The following is an 18,239-nucleotide window of genomic DNA, read 5'->3' as shown; positions in this document are numbered from 1 at the left end:
TTTTGGAGCATGTCCCTCAGGAGTCATGAGCTTCGCAGGTATTATGTTTGTGTTGTGTGAAGGTGCAAAGTGCATACAATATGGAACATTTAACACATTCAGAAATGTACTTAATATTTATAAATATCATCTACACCCATCCTATTTTTTTTTTTTTTTTTAGCTTAAACCTGCAGCTCCTTAGCTTAGCATAAATAATAAAGAAGGGGAACCAGCTGGACTGCTTTTGTCCAACTGTTATAAAATTAATCTGACTGTTGGAAACCAATAAGTGTGTTTTCTAAAATATTCTGATTTCATCAAAAATGTTTTCTTGATTTTGCAAAGTCCTTTTTTGGATGAGCAAGAAACTAGAAGTAAACCATTACAAGCAGATTTATCTGATTAAAAAAAAAAAGGTGATGTCATTCATCCTCTCCAGAGAGAAGTCGATATGAACCGGAGAGTCTGCTGATGTCTGAAACTCAAACTAGGTCATCCTCCCAGCGCTCCCTTTTCCTCTGAGAGGACTTCTTACAACGAGCCAGTTGAAGTAAAAGGCCTGAGTGTGCATGCAGAGCTAGTTGAGCAGTACTCATGTAATGTAGTGGTTAGTTTGACTTCCAGCTGGGCAGAGAATCAAAGTTTGTCACTATTTATTCCAGTATTTATAAGAAAGGCTAAAATTGAAGTAAAAAAAAGTTCTTTACCTCACTCTCCTTTATCATCTATGAATCCTAACACTCTTAAAGTTGCACACATGGGACTCTGACAAATAAAAATGTAGCTTTTCAATGTTGTGTGTGAGCGTGTATTGTCATGATTTGGTATTATTTAGTTTTGTATTTTCAGTGTTTCTTTAGGTTCTTGTCTGTTTTCATCAGTCTTGAGTTCTGTGTGTCCTCAGTGTTTCTTGTATTCCTGCCTCTGTGTGTTTCCCTGTGTGATCGCCCTGATTGTCCTCACCTGTGTCTTGTTAGTCTCACCTGTGTCTGATTCCCCTGTGTATTTAGTCTCTGTGTTTCTTCCCTTCCGTGTCAGTTCATTGTTGTATGTTGTATGTAGTTTGGATGTCGTTCATTGGTATGTCAGTTTTTTGCTCGTGCTCCTCTGTGGCTCTCTGGTTTTGATCCCGGTGTTTTTTGTTGAACTTTTGTAAGTAAGTTTTTGTTGCCTTCGGTCCACCTCCCTTGTTTTACACACCGAACCGTAACATGTATAGCGTGCAGAGACCCTGCCATCTGCCTGTAATTTCCTAATTTGCCGTGTTTTGGTCGTTACTGGGTGTCAACTTTTGGGTAGTGGGTGTGGATCCCTCAGCCAATCGCAGCTAGCAGAGTCAATGAGGTCAGGACTCTGTAAAAAAATGTGGCAACCAGGTGCAAGACTGTAAGCACACAAACAAGTTATCACCATCTTTGAAAGTACTTTTTACAAACCTGCACCTTAAAAAAGCCCGACTCATTCTGCCTTTCACTAAGCAGCCGTGTGTGCTGACAAAACTTTTCATTTCCAGTGTGATGTCTTTTCCAGAGCACGGCTCAAACATGTCTCCTCGTAAAAGCTACGGCCTGCTAAAATAAAAGCCGATCCTGCGTTTCTGGACAGTTCTGGTAACTGTGTGGGCAAATTCTGTAGAACGAATCAGACAGTCAACAACACCACGTGCTCATCATGTATGCTGTGAAATAAGACTTGTGAAAGAACTGGACACAGCGCCACCTACTGGCCACTCGTCCATGTGCTACAGTTCCACAATTAATTTAGGCGCTTTTATCCAAAGTGACGACAACAAAAGCAAAGATCTAGAGAGGAGGAAACAACATCAGTAAGAGCAAATGAACTGTTTTAAGTCTGATTGGACAATTTTCTGCAGGATTATTTGAGCGAGCCCTTTCACACTGATTTCACAGTCTCATTTGACAGTTCTGATTAAATATGCATTAAACAGATTGATTTGACTTGTGACCAAAAAGGGAGACCCGGTAGAGAGATACTTTTTCCTCTGTTCTGTGACTGTTTATTGAATTAAGAGAATTTCCAATGGCGGAGCTGCACATGAGACACGGCATCTGCCAAATGTCAAAATCTTGTGGGAGAAGAAACAGACGGACAAAGTGTCTGAGAAGCATCGGAAAGAAACAGAGTGATTCAAACTTCACATGGTGAAGAACAATGAAACATTGTGTTCACGTTTAATGACAATAAGGAGGAAAGCAGGAAAACCTTTTAATGGTGAGGCACGTTTTCTTCGGTGTTAAATCAACTTAAAGGCTTTATATGTGATTTTTTTTTTTGATCCAGCAGATGTCGCCCTTGAGCACCAGCATGAAACCAAAACAACTTGCGCTGCATTGTTGTGTTAGCATGCTAATGCTAGCGATCTTTATTATGCTCGTATCTTCACACTGCATGTAAATTTACCTGAAATGAGCGTGATCTAGAAACACAGTTAAGCAGTGAGTACAGTATGTTATTCTTCTTTTCTCTAGTCCCTCAATTAAACAACTTTTATATGTGAGGGGAGGAGTCAGCCAGCCGTCCCGACGATGTAAACAAAGTGAAGATAGGACTCTGAAAACATCACAGACAGTGGGACTCGGGTGTTACACCCATTGTAGACAGTCATGACTCACAGAGTTATTTTCAGAGGATATACTTGATTTATACATTTAAGTGTGAAAAATCACAAATAAAGTCTTTAAAGTGAGTCCTTTTTGTTGTATGTTCCATTAACATGAGATCTTTCTATCTGGAGCCTTTTCTCTGGAGACCACCATGTTGGACACAGTGCTGCTGGAGAAGCCCATGATGGTTTACTCTAGAGAAGTCCTTTTTTTTTTGCATTCTGCCTAAGATGCATTGTCAGGAATTTGTAAGTATATGAGAGCCAATGGATTGATTGATGTCCAATTATCCCCCCAGAAAACACCAAATATCAAGTAAATTATTCAGTGAAAATACCCCCTTTAGAAACTGCATACAGGTGCTTGTCGAAAAAAGATATAAATTGCAGAAAAAAGGGAAAGGTCCGCACACTGTTCAGCTCCCAATGAGCAACTTTATTAAAGGGCAACGTTTCGATCCTATGAGAAAATGAAACATTAGTCTAAAAGCTAAGCTAGCGAGTTGACTTAAGATTTCATTTGGAATTCAAACCCCAGACAACAGATTTCAAAACCAACAAACAAAACAATTGTTACAAACCTACTGTACTGTTTCTTTTCCTTCTTTGGTCCCTCCTCTCTCTCTATTGGACGAGCAGGTTTTCTTGTCTGTTGCATCACAGCTGAAGCTAAATTCAGGTCATGTTCACACTTATTACACATTAAACCCACCCAATATGACCACTTTGTGTGTGTGTGTGATGTCACACAGGGGTTAACGGGATCGCCACAGCTAATCGGTTGAACGGGTCTTATTAGTCACAATACTCATCTGCTGGAACAAAAACAGGCCTGAAAAACAAAAGGAGCGTGTTTATTTGGGGTTTGTGGGAGCAGCAGAACACATGAACAACACTCATTAGTTCCAGATGTGAGTCGACAACATCTGGTTGTGACCCCGGCAGGGATTGAAGATAACGGTTTGTGGGGCTCAGCATCAGAGACCAAAGCCGGGAGAGCCTGAGGCGTGAGATGAGCATTTCTTACTCATCCTGTGGTCCTTTCCTTTCTCTCTTTGCTTCCCTTTGACATGATCACACGTCAGCACATTCACTGCCACAGTGTGTGCACAATGACGTGATGAAAATGGCAGAACTCAGCTTGTTTTCTGCGCTGATTTCAGCACATCATGACAATGTGAAGGAGTCATTCATAAAACCGTTAACAGTCTCTCTCATGGGACACAATCTCCACCTTGTTTTCAATACATGCACACACACAAAAACACACACACATTCAGCAGATCTGTCATTTATTCCAATCCAAGTTGGTATATTCTCTCACTTTCTTTTCTTTAGAGAGCAGTGGTATCATAAGGGAGTACCCGTCTCTTCTTTCCATCTTCCCAGGGAACAAAAAACAAATGAGAGAAAACGCCCGAAAGAGAGAAAATGCTGAGGTGTCCCAATGCCAAGTCTGTGCGTCATCAGATTTTATTATCTGGAACCTAACTAGCCATCTCCTCCGCAGCCTGCACAACAGCTAGAGGGGGTCGAGGATAGTACATCGTCATCTGCGGGGTCGGAACGGAGACTGTGTTTTATGACTGCGTCGAAACCAATCAGGGTTTGAGAAGAAACAGAGAAATGTTACAAACTGTCCATTTATGCTGCTTTAAAAGAACCATCCTCCATTCAAAGGGGGGAAATGTTTCCCAAAAATGCAAGCCTGTTGTCTGTGTAATCCACCATTCCAGTAATCATTACCTTCAATGTTGCACGGATTTAGTGAAGTGATGTGATTGTGAGGATTTCTTTTTTTTTTTTTTTTTTAAAAAGGCCAAATTATGAATTTCACATGCAGGTGAAGCTACTCAACGAGAATGATGAGTTGTACCCAAGAGGCAACACAAAAAGCAAAAGCAATTTTATCCATGAAGCTCATTTCATTACAGCTCAGCTTAATGTGCTTTACATTGAAGGTTCATAAAAAAGCTCTGACAGGTTTCACCATTGAACATATTAACATCTCCTCTTACTGGGGCTTCCACTTCATTAAACACAACAAAATGAAACAAGTACTTTTTAAAGATGAATTTAACAAGCAGTGTTCCAAATGTGACATAGATTATGCCTGTAGTACAGTGCTTCCTAAAGTGGGGGTCAGGACCCCTTGGGGGGTGTCGCAAAACACAGAGGGGGGTTACGATATTCCTTTCAAAAACATGTACAAAAATTTAAAATAGCATATCTTATCCATTATTGTGAAAATAGAAACAAAAACATAGAACAGATTAATTGTGTTCTGCTTCTAGCGTTTCTGTTTCTATCATTTCTGTTTGTGCTGTTCTAATGCCACTGTTTGGATCGGCCTCATAAACCCTTTTCACACATACAGAAATCTCCTGAAAATCTCCGGAGATTTGGCTACCCGGAGGTTCTGTGTGAACAAACAGCCGCATTTTTCGCACAGTCTTTACCCGGAGTTTCTCCTCCAGACCTCTAGTATTTTATCCGCAGAAAATCCGAGTGAGCTGATGTCTGAACGCTGCAGCATATACTCCAGAGATTTCAACTTGAACCAATAGAAAGAGAATGACGTTTATACAGTGACTGCCTAAAGTGTCTGCACGCGACCTCTACGATCTCCGTGCTCTAATTAAACGTCTGCATTCTGTTTTCTGTTCGTCAGTATGTTGTTCTCCTCTCTTTTGTGGATGTTGTCATTCCATTGGATTACACATAGCATTGATATAAAGACAAATATTCTCATTATAGCGTCGTGTAGCGGACTCTGTTGCTTCGGCTGCTACTTCCGCGTTGTTTATTTACGTCACGTCTTACCTCAGGAAATCCCCCGCCCCCCCCCCCCCCCCCCCTCTGACAGGGAAAGTCCCCCGCTGTGAGGAGCATATGTGAACGACTAGGTCGGGAGAATCTCCGGAGAAGTCCTCCTGTAAAAATCTAGATATTATCCGGAGTGCATATGTGAAAACGGCTATAGCGTGCCGAGCTGTGCGCAAAATTAAATGTAACCTCCTCCAGGGACGACGGGGATCTCCAGTTATAGGTGCTGTAGTTCACACTTATGGTGCGTTCCATTTGGTCTTGGAAGTCGGTCAATTTCGAGTTCCCGTTCTGATACATCATTAGGAACGCCACCCTGATGTTGGAATTCCGACATGGAAAGTCTGAGAACCTTCAGAGCTGAAATCCAACATGGCTGCTACGTGCATCAACAGTAACTTTCAAGCTAACATGAAAGTGTTTATTAGCATAGTCCTCTTTTAGTCTAAATAAATAAATCGCACCGACAGCATTGTGCAAGTTCTATCTGTGGACACGTTGTCATGTTATTTTCATGTGCAAACTCTTACGTAGTGTGTTGTTATTGCCAGTTATTAGATTACAAAACAAAGAGGCTACTCCTGGAGGAGGCCATGTTGCTTGTCTTGTTGCCAACTCGCAACTGGAACACGTTACCCCGGGTGTAGGAGCCAATTTAATGTGTGTGTATGTTGTATTGTATTTTAATGGGTTTGGTTTATATGTTTATTTATTTACTTAATTTGGACACTAGGTGGTTTTAATTGATCATTTGGGTTACAGGTGAACAGGAAACTGGTGTAGGTGGTGGGAATTGTCTCCGCTTCATATGTGACAATAAACTGCAACATCAAAAAGTTATTAAATTTTGGACATTTGTTTATTTTTTTACGCGTCAAGAACTTTCCACACACCTATGCAAGTGACTAAAAGCAAGATATGAAATTTGGACATTTGATAGTCACTACGCCGGGTGTGATGTCATTCCAAGCTCCGAGGCCTGAGGTAAATGGAACGCATCATAATCACCACCAAATATGTTTAAAACATTTTTTTTGAGGTGGGCTACATTACATTAATACATTAATTGAACCATTTTCTGAAATGATTTTAATTAACTAAGTTTCATGACGGAGAGGATTATTAAAAAGAGCAGAAGGATGCAGAGAAACAGGAGTTTGGTTTCTCATCCATCCACTGGGGAGCCTCATATTTCTTCATCATCTCCCACCTACTCGTATATGTTGCATGAGTCGATGTTTTCAAAGTACCGACTAACTCTGAAGCAGTCTGCGTCACTCAAACAACAGGCAATGACATCCAGAAGGTTCTATCTTGGAGTTATACCTGTTTTCTTGCTCTCTGCAGAGCGTCAGTTTTGCACCCTGAGCTATCCAACTCCTCTTAATCTTTTCACACTGACGCACGGAGGTCCTGAAACCTCGCAGGGGAGTGTCATTTCAGTACTGTTTTCTAAATTAAAATGTGCACCTGGCTGGGGCCATAGAGTCGTCTTTTTTTTTTCAGTGAAATGTCTTCCCAGCATTCATGACCCATAAAAGTTTGTAAGAGCGGTTTATAACAGACTGAATCATTTAAAGCTACTCTGAGGAACTTGTGTTTTCTGTTTGTCTTTTTGACACCTGTGAGCCAGGCGCTACATCTTTAGCTCGTACTGTAGATGCTGCATGTAAGGGCTGTCAAACATTACAATTTAAACTGCAATTAATTGCTGAATTTCATGGTTAATCGCAATTAATTGCATCTTTTATTGATTGTCTCAAATTCCACATGTTTGCATTCAGAACGTTTTTGTTCTTTTTTTAATAGAATTAATAATAATAATTAATAGAATAGAATAGAATTACTTTATTGATCCCAAACTGGTAAATTGTGGTGTTACAGCAGCAGGTTATCAAAACAAATAAGACAATATAAGAATAGATACAAAGTAAATAAGCACTTAAAATATTTAAAAAAAATAAGAATAGGAAGAGATTTATACATTAAAGATTTAACTTAACATTCTTACTGGTTAAAAATGAAAATTAAATACAGCATTTATTCAGGCACGTCAACTGAATGTAAAAATACTTGCTGGAGGTGAGAGGTGTAAGTTTGCAAAAACAGTGATGACAGTGGTACATATGTAATAACAATATAAAGGGTTCTCCAGAGCTGAGCAATCAAAGATATATAAGTGCAGTGCAATGTTAACCTTTGTATACTTCCTGTTTGAATAAATAACCTGCTCTGATTTCAAAATAAAATCGGGAACATCTGGTAGATAAGAGGTTCAGGGAACGATCAGCGAAAGGGAAATTGAAAGTGAAATGTGTTGATGTGTCAACCGAGCTGTGCGGAAGCTTTGAGCCATTAAGAGGCGCAGAAGAGTCCTTGGTTTCCATCACTGTGACTGCAGGGAGATGCTTACGTACGGTGCAACGGAAGGGACAAAGTAGCATGCAATTGAAAAAAATGTAAACCATAATTTCTGATCTTAATCACACGACGATTAATGCAATAATGCTGACAGCGGCTTAAAAAATAGTTTTTTTCCCATGAAAAAATCATCCTGCTGTCTTGTAACATTCAGAACTATCACGTACTGTGATTCCTCTCCATCTAAAATGTAAACAAATTTGGCAGCGTGCTGTTTATCTCAGAGGTTATAGATGTTAAAATGAGTCTATATTGCTGCAGATGGTCTAACTTGTAGATCACAAAGAGGCCTGTGTTCTTCTGTTTCAGAAGCTGTTGAAAAACCATAAAAAAAAAATATATATATGATTTTGTTTTCTTTCCAACTTAGGCGCATTCTTCATGAGATTACTGAATAAAAAAACTCCCTAAAAGTTGTCAAAAAAGGGGACAGCAAGATGACAATTTGAACAAGTATGTCATACATCTACACTTATGTTGCATTGTGATTATTATAATTTTATTTTCCCGAAGTAGACTTGTTTCTCCCGTCATGTTTCTCAGCTTCCTATTAATGCAGCCTGACCTTTACACTGCTCAAACAACGACTGAAGGGCAGTCGTGTGTGTGTGTGTGTGTGTGTGTGTGTGTGTGTGTGTGTGTGTGTGTGTGTGTGTGTGTGTGTGTGTGTGTGTGTGTGTGTGTGTGTGTGTGTGTGTGTGTGTGTGCATTTCTCCATGCTCCTTCATCAAACAGATCCCCAACCGGAGCTAAACACAGCATATAACCAGACTAACTGGAAAGTGAGGGTGAACTAGTGAGAGTGCTTTAATGCAGAGGAAAAATAAAGAGGCAAACAACACAGAGGACAGAGAGAATGACAGGAAATGGAAAAAATTGGAGAGGAAGAAAAAAACAAAAACAACATGGAGAATTTAATTTCACGGGAAGTCAATAATGTAGATATTATCCAAAAAGTAAATAATAAGTCATGTTATGGGAAACATTTTCACTGCTGTACTGGAAAAAGCATTATTATCATTAACCGCCACAAACAAACACAAAACTTTGTCAACAAACAACTCCAGGGAGTTGAAGAGCACAGAAACACAAGACTCACTCACACACAGTCACTTTGTGGGTCGACGAGGCCACACTCATTTAAGTAACATCGTTAAACCTTCACCCCAAGGTTGCTGTGGCATTAAATGAAATCTGTTGTCTGGGGTAAAGTGCAAATCGGCAACCTTGAATAGCAATAAGCAGGTATAGAGAATGGACAGGTGGACCTATTTATATGTATATTTTTATATGTATGTATATAACAAAGTGAAGATACGACTCTGAAAACATCACAGGCAGTGGGACTCGGGTGTTACAGCCATTGTATTAAGCCTTTAACATTTCCTGTCTAAAGTATATAAATAGTGTTTTTAAACAGTGAATTTGCCCTTTAAAAAAACCCTCCTAAGTGGCTAAACACCACGAATTCCTAGAAATAATACTCAGGAGAACCCTTAGTGTCCTTAACGACATCTGCATCCCGCCTTGATGTGTACATGAAGATTAAGTGGATTAGCACAGCATTCAGATTCAGTTACACTTTTTAGCTCCTGTGCAGCCTCAAAGCTGAGCAAACAGAAACCTTACAAAAACTTCTATTACCATGGAGATCTCTGTCAACTCCCCCCCCCCCCCCCCCCCCCCCCCACTTTGCACTCCTTGAGTGAGCCAAATGGTCAAATGGGCAGCGAAATGCACCCTGCAAACAGAGCATGGCTGTTAACTCCGACACAGATCGAGAGACCTGATTCTTCACCTCGCAAAGATCTAGCCCTGGACTTGTCGATCGAAGTCAGTCTGGCCAGCTTTCGCCCCAGGCTTGTTTTCAATGTGTCTGTAACCAAAGCACCCAATCCCATAATAAAGCGTGAACATGAGGGCTGTTTCAAGGTCGGGGAAAAAAAGCCTGGAAGCTTCTGTGAGGAGTTTGTAAGTGGTAATAAAACACACTAAAATTAATAATGATAGTTTTACATGAGCAACAAAAGCAAAAAAAAGACCATCAGTGATAAGAATGACTATTTTTTAATTGTATTTTTACGATGTAAGTGACAGCAAGCTGCAGAAGCAACCTTTGTTTATTATTACCACAGCAAACATTCACAGTGAGTGATATATATTTGAACACAAACACAACTTGCACAGGATGAGATCAGTCGAGTGATAAAACGTACCGCCTTGGCCAAAGGGGGGCGCCAAAATTAAAACAAACTAAAAGTTCCTTACGGGATATTTAAGCATAAAACTGAAATATATTGGAGCTACATTTTCTGTTCTGAACAAAAGGGGTCTACAAGTGGCTGCACTCTTGTATTGGTGCAACAGTAAAGTTAAGTTGTTTTTAAATGACAGAATATTTCTGAAATCCAGAGGGAGTTACATTTGGTCTAGGTCAGATATTGAAGGAGTTTCAGTCACAGCTCCTGGACCATTTTCAAAGTAATAACCTTTATTCTGTTTCTGTGAGAAAGTAGAAGATCCACAGCTACTGCATGACTGTGTATTAGAGACATTTTTGACATTTTGCTAAAATGTGTTTACTTGCTTTCCTCGCTCTGAATATCTAGTCTCTGACTAGACTCTTCTCCTCTGTCGCCCCCCGGTGGTGGAATGAACTTCCAAACTCCATTGGATCTGCAGAGTCCCTCTGTGTCCTGTCAGATAGATTATAATCACAATGATGGTGGTTTTAATAGTGAGGAGAACGACTTCCACGATCCCACTGGAGGTTCAAAAGGGCATGACACTGTGTCTTTTATCGATGACGTCATTGAGTCTTGCCCTCTTGCAGCAGAAAACTACATACTTATATGTTTAGACGTACAAGAAACAAAGTGTTGATTGGACACCGATGAGATGGATTTGAGGTGACTTGAGATTTAAAATACGACAGCAGCAGGATGAGTGGCCAGTAGAGTAAATCTGGTTGTTGTTCCCGGTGGTGGAATGAACCTCCAAACTCCATGTGATCTGCAGAGTCCCTCTGCACCTTTAAGAAAAAGCTAAAGACCCAGCTCTTTCATGAATACCTACTAACTTAATGATGATGGTCTCCATATTATTGATGATGATGATGGTAATGACGATGGTTTTTGTTTGATAACGACGACTTATAAGATGGTTTCTATACTGATTAGAGCTCTCAAGAACTGCCCTCAATGTTGTGCTTTGCCTCTGGTCACTTCCTGTCAGCACCTGTGTGTCCAATCAGACTCAAAGCTGATCGTTTGCTCTTACTCACATTGTTCCCTTTTTTCTAGATCCTTGCTTGTGTTGTTCTTACTCTCTGATGTACGTCGCTTTGGATAAAAGAGTCTGCTAAGTGAATTGTAGAATTGAATATCTGTCCTTGATATGAAGCACAGCAAACAGTTAGCTAAATTTGCAAGGTTAAAATAAATCCCAACAGAAGTTCACAAATTACCAAAAAATGTTGTATCACAGATCACATGGGTTGAATCAGATCACTTTAATAGAATACTCCACAGCTAGCTATGACTCAAACTGTCCATCTTGACTTCAAATCTAAATGTATCCCTATGAATCTTAATGTTTCACATCCTCAATTTACTTTGCTAGAATTCCAATAATAATAAAACAAGTAGTTACGTAAACCAGAACTCTCTTTATATTTACAAAATGCTTTTAAAGATCTGAGCATGACAGGCGGTAATGTCAAAAGCTAACCCCCCCCCCAATGTTTCCTTAAAAATGTTATGTATGTTAGAAAACATGATACTTAGTTTTGACAATGTTGAACACGTAACAAAGACACATCGTTCATTTAGTGGATGTGTGTGTGTGTGTGTGTGTGTGTGTGTGTGTGTGTGTGCGTGCACTAGCTGCGTCTGCATCGCGTGGTGTGTGAGTCAGACAAAAACAACCAAAGAGGGTTTCAGGGACATTCAGGGACTTTATCTCCAGCTTTCGACCAAACCCAGCGCTCTGTAACAGAGTACAGCAGGCTGTAACGTTACTAACATTACGTTTCTGATTGTTGATATAAACACAGACACCAGCTGATACCTGCACGATGCATGCTGCGTTCAAAACAAAGCATTTATACACACTGGAATATTAATGCTGTACAACCTGTTTCTGCATGAAAATCTGCAACAAACTCTTGTTAAGAATGTATTTTAAAAGACCAAATAGTCTTCCTGTTGGTACAGCAAATCTCTCTAAATGCTGCCTTCTTTCCACACAGGGAGTTAGCAGCAGTACATTTATTTTACAACATCATGCTATACACTTCCTGTTTATCCATGGATCATTTCCGACCCAAACTCTTGGGGGGGATTATCAGATCTGTGATCCCTTTCACCACAGATCAACCATCCATGCTTCCACTCATAATGCTAAGCTAGGCTAAACAAAGATCCTTCGACGTCTTATTAAGACACATGTTTGTAGCTGCAACTTAACACATATCAGATGTGTTAAAATGAATACTTCAAACCAAACAGACTCAGTTAGAAGCTTCAGTAGCTAAGAGGTAAACAAACAGTGACTAAAACATCTAATATAAACTCATACAGGCTCATTTTAAAACAATAAATGGATTATCTTTCATCTCAGGTTTAGTTGCAGCTAAGTCAGCCTTTGAGGCTGCATTTGAGACGAACCAGCCTCAGAATAATAAAACTAAAAACACTAAAATACTCTTTACACTGTTTATGATTGAGACAAAGATCCTTTTAGTATTTTCTTAAATAGTTTAAACATTTCCCTTCATAAAACAGCTGATTACTTTAAGCCTTGATTATTTAATGATCCATCATTATTTATATTTTGTTTTTGTCAATGGGGTAGAAAATAAGATAAACTTTGTAAAGATTGGCCTTTAATTAAAAAAAACTTTGAGATTAAAATCCTCTCGTCCTTTTTTCACGACACACGAGAGATGTGTTGTTACAAAAAAGTAACTAAGTAACTTTTACTTAAAGTACATTTTAAACAAGTTACTTTTTACTTTTACTTGTACTTAAGTAAAATTGTATTAAAGTAACAGTACTTTTACTTGAGTAGAATATATTAGTACTCTTTACCTCTGCATATTTATGTTTAATTCTATGTAACAAACTCTGGTGGATGTTGTAAATGTGTCTGGAGAATAAGAGGAAGATTTGTGATTCAGTATAAAGAGCAAGAGAGGAAAGATGAGTCGAAAACAAACAAGATATTCACCCAGGAGACATGTGCTCGTGTCTCATATGAACGCCATCACTCAGTGTTCACTTAATGTCAAAGATAACAAATGTGACATGACTAACCTACTAACTACTGAGCGCAACATGTCCTGATACAAGCTGTTTACTTTACACACAGAACACATTCCCAAAATGTATAACCTTTACCTTTACATTTTTTAAAGCTTCTGAAGTTGAAACCATTTTTTTAGCAAGAAAAAAAGATTCACCCTTCGCACATTTTTTAAAAATCTTTTGCTGCGATCACCTTTGATTTGTGACTGCAGCAAAAGATACAAGACTTTATATGCTCCCGCAGTGATTCCTTTTTTTTTTTAATTTACCGCCCCTTTGAAATATGAGGTGAAAAAAATATGGAGTTAGAGGAATAACTTTAGGACAGAAAGCAGCATACGGACGATATGGAAAAGAAGACAAAAGGAAACAGTGAGGTAGGTAGGGAGACGTGTAGTTTCATTGTCAGGGAGGAATCAAAAAATGGAGAGCCAAGAAGAACAAAACTATTTCTCTACACAAACAGCAACAACTCCAGTGACTCAGTGTTAAAACAAAAAGCAAAGCAGTCAGGTGTGAATCATTGTGTAGGCTGCCATTTATGTCACAGCTTTTTGTTCCATGTCTCTTTAGATGTTATTGAGAAAAAATGACTCACCAGCTGCCTGACACCAGCAGATAATATCCACAAGTTCAGCATGATAAATAAAGTTTTCCTTCCACCTGCCGCCCTTGAGTGTTCGTAGTCGCAGACTTGTGAGTGAGATGTGGAAACCACAACGGACTGAGGACTTAAAGTGTGGCAGTGAGTCTCCGGGCATTAGAGGCTATTTCTGCTGCACGGTGTCAGAATACACCACCAATCATGCAGGACACTGCACAAAGGCCAGGATGTGCATGCGTGTGTTTACTTTCCTGTGTATCTACAAGTGTGTGTGTGTGTGTGTGTGTGTGTGTGTGTGTGTGTGTGTGTGTGTGTGTGTGTACACTGTAAATGCAGCAGGGGGATTAGACTTTACTGGATGAAGGCCATCTCTATTTTGATGTGCATATACAAAGACTATATGTGTGTGTATTTTTCAGCTGTGTACAGGAAGGGAATTCACAGAGGCTTAGAGAAAATTTAGAGAGCTGAGTGACAAACCTCCCTTCCGTCAGCGGTCGCATCAAATATTCCCGGCTATTAGAGGTTCACAGAGTGTTTTTCTGTGTGTTTGAGTTGGTGCAGAATGATATTTGATCCCGTAATTTCTCTGACGCACTCTTGCCAAAGCAATGCCCCCACCCCCCCCCCTTCCCCCTGACCACACTGATCAGAGCAGGCCAAACAAACTTACAGGGATACAACTTTGCTTTGCTCCCTTTGCCAAGGAGGTTATGTTTGTGGTGTTGCTCGTGTGTGTCCATGCATTCAAGAGGAAGAATCGGGCTCGATTTTCAAGGGAAATTTGTGGAAGTGTGTGCCGCATGTGTCAGGGAAGAACCCATTACATTTTGTGACTCACAACCCAGTCCTTATGCACATTTTCTTTCAGTGCAGATGGAATATAAAAACTGTATAATTGATTGATTGAGGTCGTACCACTCTGAGCCGTATGAGTGGGATAAAGACTTTTTAACTTTATATATCTGTTGGAGTCTGCTTTTGAAAAGGTAAATCAAATTTTGCTTTTAATTATGGACGGGCATGATGGTTGTTCCCTATGTCCCATGTCCTGAGCGTTCTGTCCACTGGTCATCAGTAGCATGAGCTGGCTCTGGGATATTTCAGGCTAAGATCTCATACAATGAACATAATGGTAACCTCCTCGAGAGTCCATGTCTGTTGTTTATATATGACCCCCCCACAGCTGGTATAGTCGCACTAGAGGTACACTCGTCTTTGCCCAGCATACAGTAGCATTTTAGCATCTTTAAGCTAGTTGTTTTGGTTTCTGGAAGGCAATCTCAAGTTTTGTTATTTATCCATCAGTACATTTTTTATTTATTTAGAAACAAATACAAGCAAAAGTTATCTCATGACCCTCTAGATCCAGACCCGTACTCTTTGTCTTGTTATTTTAAGAGACCTAAAATTAATCCACCAATGAGAAAGCTCTTGAGGACATTTGGCAACGGCAGCGAGGAAAAACATCCCGTTAACAGAAACAGGCAGAAACGTCAAGCAGAAGCAGATTTATTGGTGAGCATTCATTAGTCCTGCAGCATGGCCCAGTTCTCTCATCATTTTTGTTTTTTGAGCAGTTCAATCAAAAAAAAAGCTTCAAAAAGACAAACAAGACTTCATGCACAGCAGCTCCAAACAACATTGAGGCACAGTTAGCGGCATACTCCTACACACACTGCAAAACAGCAAGATGTTTCCCTCACTCTGTTTGTGGTGAGCGATAACAGAGATAAGATAAGTGAGAACCCAACAACAGCTCTTCTATTTTAAAAACCTGAAAGTTATTATGACAGAGCCATGGTTTGGTTTCCATCACAGCTGCGGTTAGATTTAGCCCTCGCTTGTAAAAGTGGCCGAACCAAAGGGAGAAGCTGCTATTTTTATACTACCAGTAAGATCCCAAAACTCTGCCGACCACAGGAGAGAGAGAGAAAGTTCACCTGCTTGGCACCTGCACAGGCTTGAAAACACTATAAAAGTTTGAACTCTGATATGTATGAGTGTACGGCCAAAGACACCTCAGAGAGGCCTGTAAATGATGCAACAACATTTCTTCACAGATTCCAAAAACCAACCATGATCCATCAGTTAATTAACTCTTTATTCACCCTGTAGACGCTGATCATACAAAAAGCTTTAACTGTTCACTTGGCACACAATTATGGGAAAAAATAAAGAATAACACACATTCTTAGATGTGCAGGCAATTCTTCCAGGACGGTTTATTTCGACATCTGGAGGGGAGAACCTAGGGATTGAGTGTTGGTCTTATTTCAAGTCTTTCCTTAGAAAAAAGGTTGGCAAAAGTGACTTTGACCTCAAGAGTTTATCAATACAATATGTCCATCCAACATTCATCACCATATTTCCATTATTAACTTTGGGGGGGGGGGGGGGGGGGGGGGTGCTTAATAAATCAGCTCCTTGCCAGTTGTTTGTTGTCTTCTGTGTAGGAAGAAAATTCCAATGAAAGCATTGAACATTAATCAAATGATCTTTTTTTTGTTACCTGTGTGAAATCTCCACACCCAGGAAGCAAGTATCTGTGTCTTGGCATGCAGGTTATGAATTCCTCTTTATGTAAAGGATCTCAAGCATACCAACGTGGCTTTAATAACTCGTATTGCATCACGTAGTACAGGTAGAAAAATGTTCCTGTCTTTCATGTCGCTGCACGTATAAAAGGAGAGTGTCATTTTAAACTGCAGTCTATTTAATTGTGCTGAAATACATGCTGTGAGTGGCTGATTCAGCAGAAAGTGTAAAGCAGCTTTCTACCTATTCTTTCATGAAGCATCATAATGAAACTGTTCATCTTCAGCAGTTTTATAGGAACATAAAACACATCTTTGATTTTTACAATGCCCCTTTAAACTCGATTCCTTTGGTTGATCAAAAACCAACCCAAGCACTCAATCCGTGATCCATTCATGACATTGAGAAGCTACCAACAGAGGACCTTGAGAGAAGCTTTAGAGAATCTGAATTGACATGAAATGGCTGCATTTTAAACTCTGAACAATGCTGCTGAGTGATTATTTCCATAGCATGGAGTTCATGTTCTGGACAAATGAATGTCATGTCCTTGAGGGGTTTGACAGTATGTAGAAGTCAGAGAGTGCTTTGTTAGATGTCATGAACTCAGCTTGACATGGACTGATTTTCTGATAATAAGAAGAAAGCTTGGCAGCAAAAATTGCTGTGTTTTTTTTTTTGTTTTTTTTACTAGAATATTTTCCTGTTTTTTTCCCCCCACAATAACAAGATGTTCTTCAGGCCTTTGTGATGACACTTAATGGGGATTTTAGTTTTGCTCTGCCAATCTGTAAAACCAGCACTCTGGTCCCGACTCTACATTTTCTACATTAACATCCATGATAGGATGCGTCTTAATAACTTTGGTGATCATGTTCAGGGTCATCAGTAAGTTAAAGATGTAACTTATCCAGTTAAATAAAAGTATCTGAACATCTACACGTCAATGGTGTCAAAACCAGCATAAACATAAACGCTGACTTGCATTTTATGATCCTCATAGCTTGTAGTGATGTAAATTGTAGTACCTTCAAACAGAAAGTGTTTTTTTGCATTATACAAAGCTGTACAGTAAACAAACCTAAGTACACTGTAACTATTTATTTGACCGTACTCAGCTGAGGCCATGAGAAAACATGTTTTCCATTTTCCAAATAAGTCCCCAGACGAGCATCTCTGGAGACGTGTGGATTTACCAGTAAGTCAGCTGGTTTGAGGAAAACCAGAGAGCATAGAGTGTTTCAACATCAGCTTGGAAGTTTGCTTTAAAAAACAAATAAAGAAATGTGAACTGGTCTTTTTGAGTCAGACAATCTTCATGTGGGATTTGATCAAAGAGTATCAGTTCCAGGAGAATTTCACAAACCATCAAAAGTGATTTTCTTGTTCAATCAGTCGACTATTAGGCACAGTGAGTAACCGCATAAAGTAAAACACATTAAGAAATATGCAGCATCAGTAGCTTGCGTGTGTCTGTGGCATCAGATGAGACATGAACCTAACGATGTAGGATATGTAAAATAAAACATCAGCGTTGATAACGATCTACATCCATCAGCGCTGAATCTCTCACAGGAAGTGCGTCAGCAGGGAAAAACTGGAGAGTGCAGCACAAACTTTATTTCACAATGATTCACTGATTGGAGTGAATTTCAATTACCTGAACTAACAACTGACAAAGTGCTGATTTTCCCGGATCTGGGCCCCATAAGGAAAACATATCAACCCTTTAAACTGTCACATATGAGAAGAGTTAAAGATGTAGTTATTGTTATTGTCTACATCTTTTACCATCACCGTGTTGAACAGTGTTTACCTGGAACCACCTGCTGGAAAGCATCATATCTCACCATGTGTAGAGCACAAGGTACTGGCCTCTGTGTTTGAAATGTGCTTTATAAATACATTTGTAAGATACAGTAACTAAGTTATTTTATTT

General features: G+C 39.6%; 1 protein-coding gene across 1 annotated transcript in view; it reads right to left on the bottom strand.

The window, feature by feature from the left end:
* Positions 1-13,897, bottom strand: part of lepr (leptin receptor) — a 58,616-nt gene extending 44,719 nt beyond the window's left edge. Inside the window, exon 1 of the mRNA XM_061034565.1 lies at positions 13,757-13,897. The gene's annotated coding sequence lies outside the window, so the exon portion shown is untranslated. The remainder of the gene's footprint in view (positions 1-13,756) is intronic.
* Between the last annotated feature and the right edge of the window lie 4,342 nt (positions 13,898-18,239).

Source organism: Labrus mixtus, chromosome 3 (genome assembly GCF_963584025.1).
Source record: "Labrus mixtus chromosome 3, fLabMix1.1, whole genome shotgun sequence".
Taxonomy (NCBI): Eukaryota; Metazoa; Chordata; class Actinopteri; order Labriformes; family Labridae; genus Labrus; species Labrus mixtus.
Note: the sequence above shows the minus strand (reverse complement) of the source record. Positions and strands in the feature narration are given on the sequence as shown.